The 9675-nt window shown below is 47.2% G+C and overlaps 1 long non-coding RNA gene across 1 annotated transcript; it reads right to left on the bottom strand.

Moving 5' to 3' along the window:
- Positions 1-708: 708 nt before the first annotated feature.
- LOC113615090 (uncharacterized) lies at positions 709-9448 on the bottom strand. The gene is made up of 4 exons (XR_003430906.1): positions 8935-9448; positions 4192-4526; positions 2866-3012; positions 709-1004 (listed from the first exon to the last, which is right to left on the bottom strand). It is a non-coding gene; the product is annotated as an uncharacterized LOC113615090 (long non-coding RNA).
- Positions 9449-9675: the final 227 nt, after the last annotated feature.

The raw sequence follows: 9675 nt of genomic DNA, 5'->3' as shown, positions 1-9675 counted from the left end.
CGGGTTCCTCTGATGAAATGTTCTAAGCAAGTTCTGGGTCGTCCCCTGAACTCACTCCCAAAACCCTTCAGCCATCACCTGGGAGCCTCCCTGGTTGGGAAAAGCCAGTGTGTGTATGTGTCCTCCTGGCCATGGCTAAACAACCAGGGTGGAGAGAGAGCATGGGAAGGAAGCTGGTCCTGGCCCCCAAACCATGCTCTCCCTCCTTCCCGTACCTGGGGGGCTCTTCCTGACCTGGCTGGTGCCGGGACAGCCCCAACCAGGCATTGGAGCAGAACGAGGCAGCTCTTGGAAAAGAGGGAAGGAAAGGTTCCCTTATGCAGGTATTTCTCTGGGGAGCAGTGCTGGGGTGGGCACAGATGGGCCTCAGACAGTCAGACACCAGAGGCAGCGCTGCCCTGACTGCCTTGCCAGGGAGTGACCCATTTACTTGGGTAAGTGTCAGTTTGCTGCAATTATTCATGTGACTCCCCCTTCTTCCTGTTCCTCTAGGCCCAGCACCGTGGGGGCTACAGCATTTCTCCACGACTAACCTTCTGGGCAGCTGCAGGGGGGCCTGGCAGGTGGACCCTCAGCCAGAGAGATGCAGAGGAGGGCTGCATGGGGCCAGGACCCACAGGCAGACTCACCAGAAGGAGGACGGACACTGACTGTCCCCAGGTGATGGGCAGCACACCCAATCTCTCACCTACAAGCCTCCTTGAGCTCTCACAGCAGCCCTGAGTCACTAGTGGTTTTATCTTTCTCATTCTAATGCCAAGGAAACTGACTTAGGGACAAACTTTTCTAAGACAAAATGGAAAGGCCAGGCAAGACACTGAGGTGACCAGTTTCTTAAAGACCTCTGCACTGTCCAGAACACTAGAGAAACCCGTTCAGAACTCACCTTGCAGAGTCCCTAGGGACCCTGGGAAATGGACTCTCAGGAGAATGTCCATCCAGATGCTTGTGGGGCTGGGTCCCAGGATGCAGAGCTGTTTCTCTGGCAGCATCCAAATGATTTCCTAACAATCAAAGACACGCAACAAGAGTCAAGGAATGAAGACTAAAGGAATGAGATTGGAGATTCCTTGGGGGAAGCGGACTACTCTTTTGTCATCTTTGTATCCCCATCAAATCCCTTCGAAATCTAACAATATACATCAATAAATACTTAACACATAGCAATGTTAATACTAATTGAGCCATATCTCACTTAAGGATCATAATTGCCTCATGAAATAGGTATGGTCATTATTGTCTTCATTTTTAAAATGATTAAAGCTCAGAGAGACTGAGGACTGGGTCCAAGGTCACCCCGCTACTATTGGGTAGCGTGGATGTGAGACCCATGCAGCTGCCATTGTCTGCCATGTTTTTGGCCCAGAGACAGCAGCAGAGTCCTTGCAATAAGGATGGCACAGGGCTGGGAGAAGACTGCACTCACAGACCCAGCGGCACCCTCTCTGGTTCAAATTTATCTATTTCTGGTCATTTTAAATTCAATTTAAATTCTATTATTTCATTCTGGGAATGGAATACATAGGAAATGTTGTGTCACCCTTCAAAGTTGATGACAGAACCATTGTATCAGTTAGAAATTCCCCACAGTCACTTGAAACAGAGACTCGCTAAAGATTGGCTTAAAGAATCTGCATCTCTTTTTCTCTAACGTAATGTGATGTGCAGAAGTAGGTGGTTCAGAGCTAGTGCAGCAGAGCCATGATCCCCTCAGGTCTCACACTCTTTCTATCTTTCTCCTCTGCCATCCTGAGGATGTGGCTTCTATTCTTTAGTTCGCCTCATGGTCACAATATGACTATTGAAGCCCCACCATTACATCTATATTCCAGGCAGGTAGGAGGAGGAGGTGGTAAAGGATAAAAAGGCATATATCAACTGATTTAGCCCCCTCTTTTAAGGAGCTTATCTAGAAGCCTCATTCAGCAATGTCCCAATAACTCATTGGCCAGAACTTAGAGCAAGTCTACTCCTAGGTTCAAGGTAGAATTAAAACTGTATTTTTTTAAGGTGGGCACTTAAAACCGTCTTTTTTTTTTTTTTTTTTTTTTGTGGTACGCGGGCCTCTCACCACTGTGGCCTCTCCCGCTGTGGAGCACAGGCTCCAGACGCACAGGCTCAGCGGCCACGGCCCACGGGCCCAGCCGCTTCATGGCATGTGGGATCCTCCCGGACCGGGGCACGAACACGCGTCCCCTGCATCGGCAGGCGGACTCTCAACCACTGCGCCACCAGGGAAGCCCTAAAACCGTACTTTTTTTAAGGTAGGCACTTTGACACCTCTAATAAAATCAGATTTCTTTTACTAACGAAAGAGGAGAGTGGATATTGGGTAAGCCCCTCACCACCTCTGCCACAACTTTACTTTGCCTTGGCTACTTCAGTCCCAGTAGTTAAGGATAGCCCTGGGGAACACTTTCATAGAGACTAAGCTGTAAGTGGCTTGACCATCAGAAACCTGAGGTGAGCCTGGCCCTGCTCTTAAACTCTTTCTAGCAGCAGCCTCAATAGCACAGCCCGTCTCTGTGCTGGCCTCAGGTAGGAAAGCACCTATATTGGGGGAGAATAAATACCTTTGGCTTGACCATGTCCCATGGCTGCTGTGAGCCTCAGAGGAGCTAATGCATGTAACAGCACCTCATAAAGTATGATGTCCATGGCCTTACCACTAAGAACCAGCAGCACTGGCATACCTGGGAGCTTGCTAGAAATGAAAATTCTCAGTCCCCCTGCTGCCTTACTGAATCTTTATTTTAACCAGGCCGCAGGTGATTCAGGTGCATTAAAGTTTCAGATGCACTTCCTTCTAGAGCCGTGGGATTGAATCACAAGGGAGGCCAGGTGACAGGAGACAGGTGTGCTCACCTGAGACCCTTCCTCCAGCCTGATGAAGTATCTTGGGAAAGTCACTCTCCCCCTGTGGCCTCAGTCTTCCCAACCGTTTACAGGAAGGGTTTGCACCAGATCCTTGCTCCACAAAGTATGGTCTTGATCAACAGCATCAGCATCACCCTGGAAGAAATGCAGAAACTCAGCAGTCCCCCCAAACCCAGAGTGACTGAAGAAGAGTCTGCATTTTGGCAACCTCCCCAGGTGAGGCATCTGTACGCTAAAGTTTGAGAAACCCTGCACTAGACGCTCTGTGTGCTCTGAAATGAGAAATCAAAGTCATTTAGGCAACTGGTCCCAGGTTCCCAGCCTGTGATGTGGATGATGGGAGACCACTGATTCCTGGAGTTTCTTGGGTTGGGCTGAGGGGAGATAAACTCCCTTTGAAAGCTCAGTGACTGGCAGAACACAGGGTGGTGAGCCACGCGGCTGGAACTGTGGGTGCCTGGGCTAGGTCTGGAGCCGGGATCAGACTTGGGGCTTCCTCATCAGGCACTTCTCTGGAGCTGGATGGGTCCCTGGAGCCAGAAGCGCAGCTGCAGGCAGCGCTCCAGTGATGGCTCTGGCCCATCCCTCCTTCCTGCCCTTCTCCCTCTCCAGGGCAGAGGTGGGCACACCTGAGATGCACAGGTGAACAGCAGATGCATCACGGAGTCAATGCTGCCGGCTTTCAGCTGGAGAAGGCGGCGGAGCCTACCTCACTAGTCTTCTTGCCCCTGAGCACTTCGTTATTTAAAAGAATCCTTTAAGACTGTTTGATGTTTTGGACTAAATAAAGCTGTGCTCCCACTCTGATTGAGCTTATAATGGAGTCTAATTTTATAAAGAAGCCAATTAATGGCTTTGTAAATATAAAAGAAAGTATCCCTGCTTCTTTTCTTGACAAAAAGGCCCCAGAAGTTAGTCCTGTAAAAATGTCAAATCTTGCTTTAAAGAATGGCAGGACTTCTCTGAGGAGAATAACAGGAAATGACTCACAGAGGGCACCCCGACGCTGCTCAGCTGTACAAAGCGGGGGGGCCCGGGGGGCGGGGGCGGCGGCACCCGGGGCCCCACCCCCACCCCCACCCCCGCGCAGTAATATGAGGCTGCCGGCTGACTGCAGGGAGGAAAGTGCCCCGCCCACGGAGGGGACGCTGTCTTCTCTAGGCCGGAGCTCTCTGAGGGGCCCATGCTGGCTTGCAGAGACAGACATCACGGTGAGGCTGAGAGTCCAACACTGTCAGGATTTAGCGCCTTGAAGAAAACTCACCTAGAAATGCTAAATTAACCACACAGAATTGCCAGTCCAGGGACTCTTACCTGTACTGGACTCTCTCTGGCTCTCATCTTGATCCCATTTGATGAGCCGGTGGAGACCGGGAAGATGTCTTCCTGGGTTCTTGTGGACTAACTCAGACCTGAATCTTCTATTCTGCCTCTGAGCTCCCTATCTGTCTGCCTTTCACTTCCTTTCTCTCCCTTCCCGCCCGCCGCCCTCCTCCGCTCCCCTGGCCCTATTCCCTCCTCAATCCATAGGCTCTCCCTGTCCAAGGCCCTCACTAAGGACAGCAGCTCTGCCCCAGAAGCCCAGATCTGATGAATGGGTCAGAAGATATTCATATGGAGCACATCAGTACAGCCACAGCAGCCAAGTCCTAGAGCAAATAGAAGTCCCATGTTATTTTTTTGTTCTTGGGGAGAAAAGCCATCAGATATTGAATATTTTCCATGCCAGTTGTGGAGTAGCTGCTGCCTTGAGCCCTTGTACTAGTCAGAAAGCAGAATCCTCCTCAAGTGGTTCAGGAAACTTGAATGAAGGACTATTTACAGACTGTGGATGCAGTTGCTTTAGTTACCCATTGCTGTGTTACAAATTACCCCAACAGTTTGCAACTTAATATACATTTATGATTTCACATAGTTTCTCCAGGATGAGAATCTGGGGGTGCCTTAGCTGGGTGCTTCTGACTCTCATGAGGTTGTCACCAAGCTGTTCATAGGGGCCACAGTCACCTCAAGACTTGGCTGGGGCTGCAGACTGTACTTCAGAGCCCATTCAGGGTATTTTGGGCATTTCTGCTCCTGACCATTCCCCTTCAGCCCTCCAATCTTGATGTGTCCTCTTGTTCTTGCTCTTCTCACCCAGAGATGAGGGGCTGCAAGGGTGAGCAAGTTGAGCATGCCCTCTCAGCTTCCTTTTTGTTAGTGTCAAAGTGAGGCCCAGAGAGGGCATGGGCATTGCTCAAGGTCACACAGCAAGTTGGTGGCAAAGCAGAGCTCAGGCCCCCGCTGCACTGTGAGGAAGGGCAGGGAAGTTTTCTCAGCATCTCATCAAGGGAGCAGGAAGGCAGCTACAGGCCCCAGTGGCTCTGAGAAAAGAGCCACTGAGCTGTGGGGCTCAGCAGAGCATTCTTAAGTGTAATTGACTTTAGGCATTAAACTTTTACCAGAATGAGCTCACAAGGTCTGTAGGGAGAAGGAAAGTGCCTGGCATTTCCTGCCTCTTGGGGCAGCGTCTGGGGTGCAGAAAAGCCCATCTTCCAGGCTGCAGGATGGAGCCCTCCCGTGGGAGGCAGAAGAAGGGTGAGGCCCTGGGAGAGACTGCAGGTCAGTGTTCAGCGGCCACCTGGTTCTCACTAATTCTCGGGGGTGGGGAACGGGAGCTAAGACCACCCACTCAAAGGCGTGACGGCCCTTAAGCAGTCACGACTATGCAATGAGTAACTACTGCGGGGGTGGGGAGAAGGGACAGAGGACTTAGTCCCTGCTCATAGGGAGCAGCCCCCCAACCCCCGGCCATGTCCACTCATCTTTTTGTCCTTAAACCTGCCCTACTATCAATCATGGACCTGGTATAAATCACAACCAATCTCTGGGCATCAGTTTTCTTATCTGTATAATGAGGAGCTATACAAGATGATGTCTTGAAATGTTTTGAGCTTTGTCTTTCCGTAATGAAGGAGTTATCCCAATTCTTATCCCAAGGTTTCTTTCCAAATATTGAGGCAGCCACTCTACACATCCAGGCAAGATATCACCTTTGTTTGATGTGTCTCCCCAGCAGCCTCTCCCTTCAGATTTAGTGCTAAAATAAGAGCTCCAGAGGCATATTGAGACTTCCATTTAGATTCAAAAAACTCAAGGGCTTTTTTTTTAAACAGGCTTATTGAAGTATAATTGACATACCACAAACTGCACATATTTGAAGAGTACAATTTGATAAATTTTGGCATATATATATATATATATATATATATATATATATATATATATATGTATGTATGTATTTGGCCATACCACACGGCATGCAGGATCTTAGTTCCCCAACCAGGGATTGAACCCGTGCCCCCTGCATTGGAAGCGTGGAGTCTTAACCACTGGACCACCAGGGAAGTCCCTAGGCATATATTTTTCACTTGTAAAACTTGATGGTTTTACAAATGAAAACCACCACGATCAAGATAGTAAACAAATGCACCATCCCCCAAAGTTTCTTCATGCCCCTTTATCTGCCCTTTTTACCAACCCTTCCCCTATCCCCAGATTACCATTGATTTACTTTCTGTCACTATAGTTTAGTTTACATTTTCTTCTTTCTAAAGGAAAAGGCAACCTACAGAATGGAAGAAAATATTTGCAAACCATGTATCAGATAAGGTGATAATATCCAAAATACGTAAAGAACTCATACAACTTAATATCAAAAACACAAACAACCCAATTAAAAAATGGACAAAGGACCTGAGTAGACATTTTTCCAAAGAAGACATATGTATGACCAACAGGTACCTGAAAAGGTGCTCAACATCACTAATCATCAGGGAAATGCAAATCAAAACCAAAATGAGATATCACCTCACACCTATTTGAATGACTATTGTAAAAAAGACAAGACATAACAAGTGTTGCTGAGGGTATGGAGCAAAGAGAACATTTGTACACTGTTGGTGGGAAGGTAAAATGGTACAGCTAATATGGAAAACTATATGGAGGTTCCTCAAAAAATTCGAAACAGACAACCATGTGATCCAGCAAACCCTCTACTCAATATATATCCAAAGGAAATGAAATCACAGTCTCGAGGAGATGTCTTCACTCCAGTGTTCACTGCAGCATTATTCACAATTGCCAAAGCAAGGAAACAACCTAAATGTCCATAAATGGATGAATAAAGAAAATGTCCTGTATATACGTACAATAGAATATCATTTAGCCATGAAAAAGAAGGAAATCCTGCCTTTGCAATAACTTGAATGAACCTGGAGGACATTATGCTAAGTGAAATAAGCCAGACACAGAAAGATAAATGCTGCATGATCTCACTTATATGTGGAATCTAAAAAAGTCAAACTCATAGAACCAGAGAGTATAACAGTGGTTACCAGGAGCTGGGGGTAGGGGGTGGGGAGGGAAAATTAGGGAAATGTTGGTCAAGGGGTACAACCTTTCAGTTTTAAGATGAATAAGTTCTGTGGAGTCTAACACACACTAGAGTGACTGTAGTTAATGATATTGTATTGCATACTAGAAATTTGCTAAGAGAGTAGATCTTAAGTTTTCTCAGTATACCAAAAGGAAAAAAAGGGTAACTATGTGAGGTGATTGATGTGAGAATTAACTTGACCGTGGGAATCATTTCACAGTGTATATGTATTTCAAACCATCATGCTGTACACCTTAAATATATACAATTTTCATTTGTCAATTACACCTCAATAGAGCTGGGGGGAAAAGAAAAAGAGTATAAGCCATCATTGTGTTTTGGCCCCAAAAGTGATATTAAAATATAGAAAGAGCTTAGAGTATGGGATGGAGGTAAGGAGACTTGAAGCTGTAATGGCACAGAGGATACAATGCTTTTAGTTAGACTGTATGCTCGTTCAGGGTGGCTTGGGTTGGGGGACTGATGGAGATTAAGGAAGACTAAATCAGCACCCTCACTGTCACCTCTTGATACCACCACTGTCTGACTAGCACACTTGAAGTCTACATTAATAGGGATATATTGTCCAAAGGGAGGGGATAGTCCCTCTCTTGCCCCCTGGGTGCCAGATGCTAGAGGATATAGATTAACCAGAGTTTGCCTAGAGAAGAAGGGAGAAAATGATAAAAGGACTGAAACTACATCAAAGTATTAGAGAACAGAGTACATAGAATTGAGGCTGTTAAATTTAGAGAGGAAGCATAGCACCTCCCACGTAGAGGATGTTTCCACAATGTAAGAACTTTGAAGACATGCATTGTCTCCAGAGGAGAAGAAATGGATAGTAAAAGATCGCCGGTCATAACGAGAAAAACTCTGTACCTTCCCTTCAACTTCAATCACACCGTTTCTGTGTGCTACAGTGGTGATATAGCTTAAGCACTGGAGCCAGACTGCTTGGGTTTGAATTCTGTCAGGGCCACTTATTGGTTACGTTGCCTTGAACAAGCTTCTTATTCACTCTACATGCCTCAGTTTTCTCATCAGAATAATGAAGATTCAAAATAGTTTATCCCTACTAGAGCTGTTGTGAAGATTAAACAAGGTAATACTGGAAAGTGGCTACTAAGTCCAGAATAAATGCTGAATAAATGTTTTTTTATTGCACTTGTCTTCTCACCGCCTCTTTGATGACTCCTGGGCAGTGAGGGACAGGATTGCCCACTGAATGACCCTGGAGGTTCCATCTGGGTTGTCAGGCAACAACCATCTGGGACCAGTGGCTCCCTCTCCTTGAGCAGGAGGAGCTGTACAGGATTGCAGCCTCTCTAAGGACACTGGGTGCTAGTAGCTGACATTCCAAGAGAGCTCTCCTGAACAGCTGGCTCCTGAGTCTGGATTATTTACAAGGCAAGCTCTCACACTTGCTCCATGAAAGGGTAGGGATCCCTTCCTGGAACACCACCATGCTGTGCCCTGGCTTCTTGAATGCTTCTTGGTGGAAGGGATGAAAAGGTGGGATCATGTATCTCATCTTGTTGGCTATGACTTTCTTGTGAAGCCTGCTCTGTGCCCACAATGTGTGTCGTGGTGTTACCTTCACCTACCTCCCCACACCCTTCTCTGAATCATCTCCTCACCTTTATTCTCTGAGAGCATGGCCCCCACGGTGAGTCCTCTGGTATGCTCACCCCTCCACGATTTAGTCTGCTCCCGGGGTTTCAAATGTCACCCTTGTGCTGAGGATTCTTGTCCAGGCCATGTCCTCAAGTTCCAGGCCTGTCTGAACATTGTCACTTGGACCTGGCATCTTAAACCTTCAAAGTGTTCAAAACCGAGTTGATTTTTAGATTTTCTTCTTCCTTCATGAAAACAAAAATAAATGAAAAAAACCTTATCCCTCCTAGGCTCATTAATTTGGTAACTTGTGCTGCCATTTATCTTGTCACCCTGGCCCAAAATCTTAAGGTTCCTCCCTAGACACCTCCCCCATGGACAGGCATTTGGCACAGGTATCTGAGTCACACCGCATTGCCCCCTGCCTTCGTCCTCACTCAGTGCCTCTTCCACACCAGGATCCACATTCTGATCTCTTTCTCCTCCATTCCACCTGAATACTCTGTCCAGTTAATTTCCTCCCCTGCTCAAACACCGTCAATGCCTCCTTATTACCTAAATATGTTAGCACCCTTCGCTCTGGCATTCGAGGCTCTCCACAAAACTGTCCATTTCTAGATTCAGCTGCTGCTGCTCCACTGTCTATACTCTGAGCCCAGTCAATTGAGGAGCTCGTGCTTCCTTCCACTGTTTACACTCCTTACACTCCAGGGTGCTGCCTATACTGTCTCCTCCCCTTCAAACACCCTCCCGAACCACCTCCA

This window comes from Aethalodelphis obliquidens, unplaced genomic scaffold, assembly GCF_003676395.1.
Source record: "Aethalodelphis obliquidens isolate GAN/ISIS:26980383/991018 unplaced genomic scaffold, ASM367639v1 scaffold112, whole genome shotgun sequence".
NCBI classification, from domain to species: Eukaryota; Metazoa; Chordata; class Mammalia; order Artiodactyla; family Delphinidae; genus Aethalodelphis; species Aethalodelphis obliquidens.
Note: the sequence above shows the minus strand (reverse complement) of the source record. Positions and strands in the feature narration are given on the sequence as shown.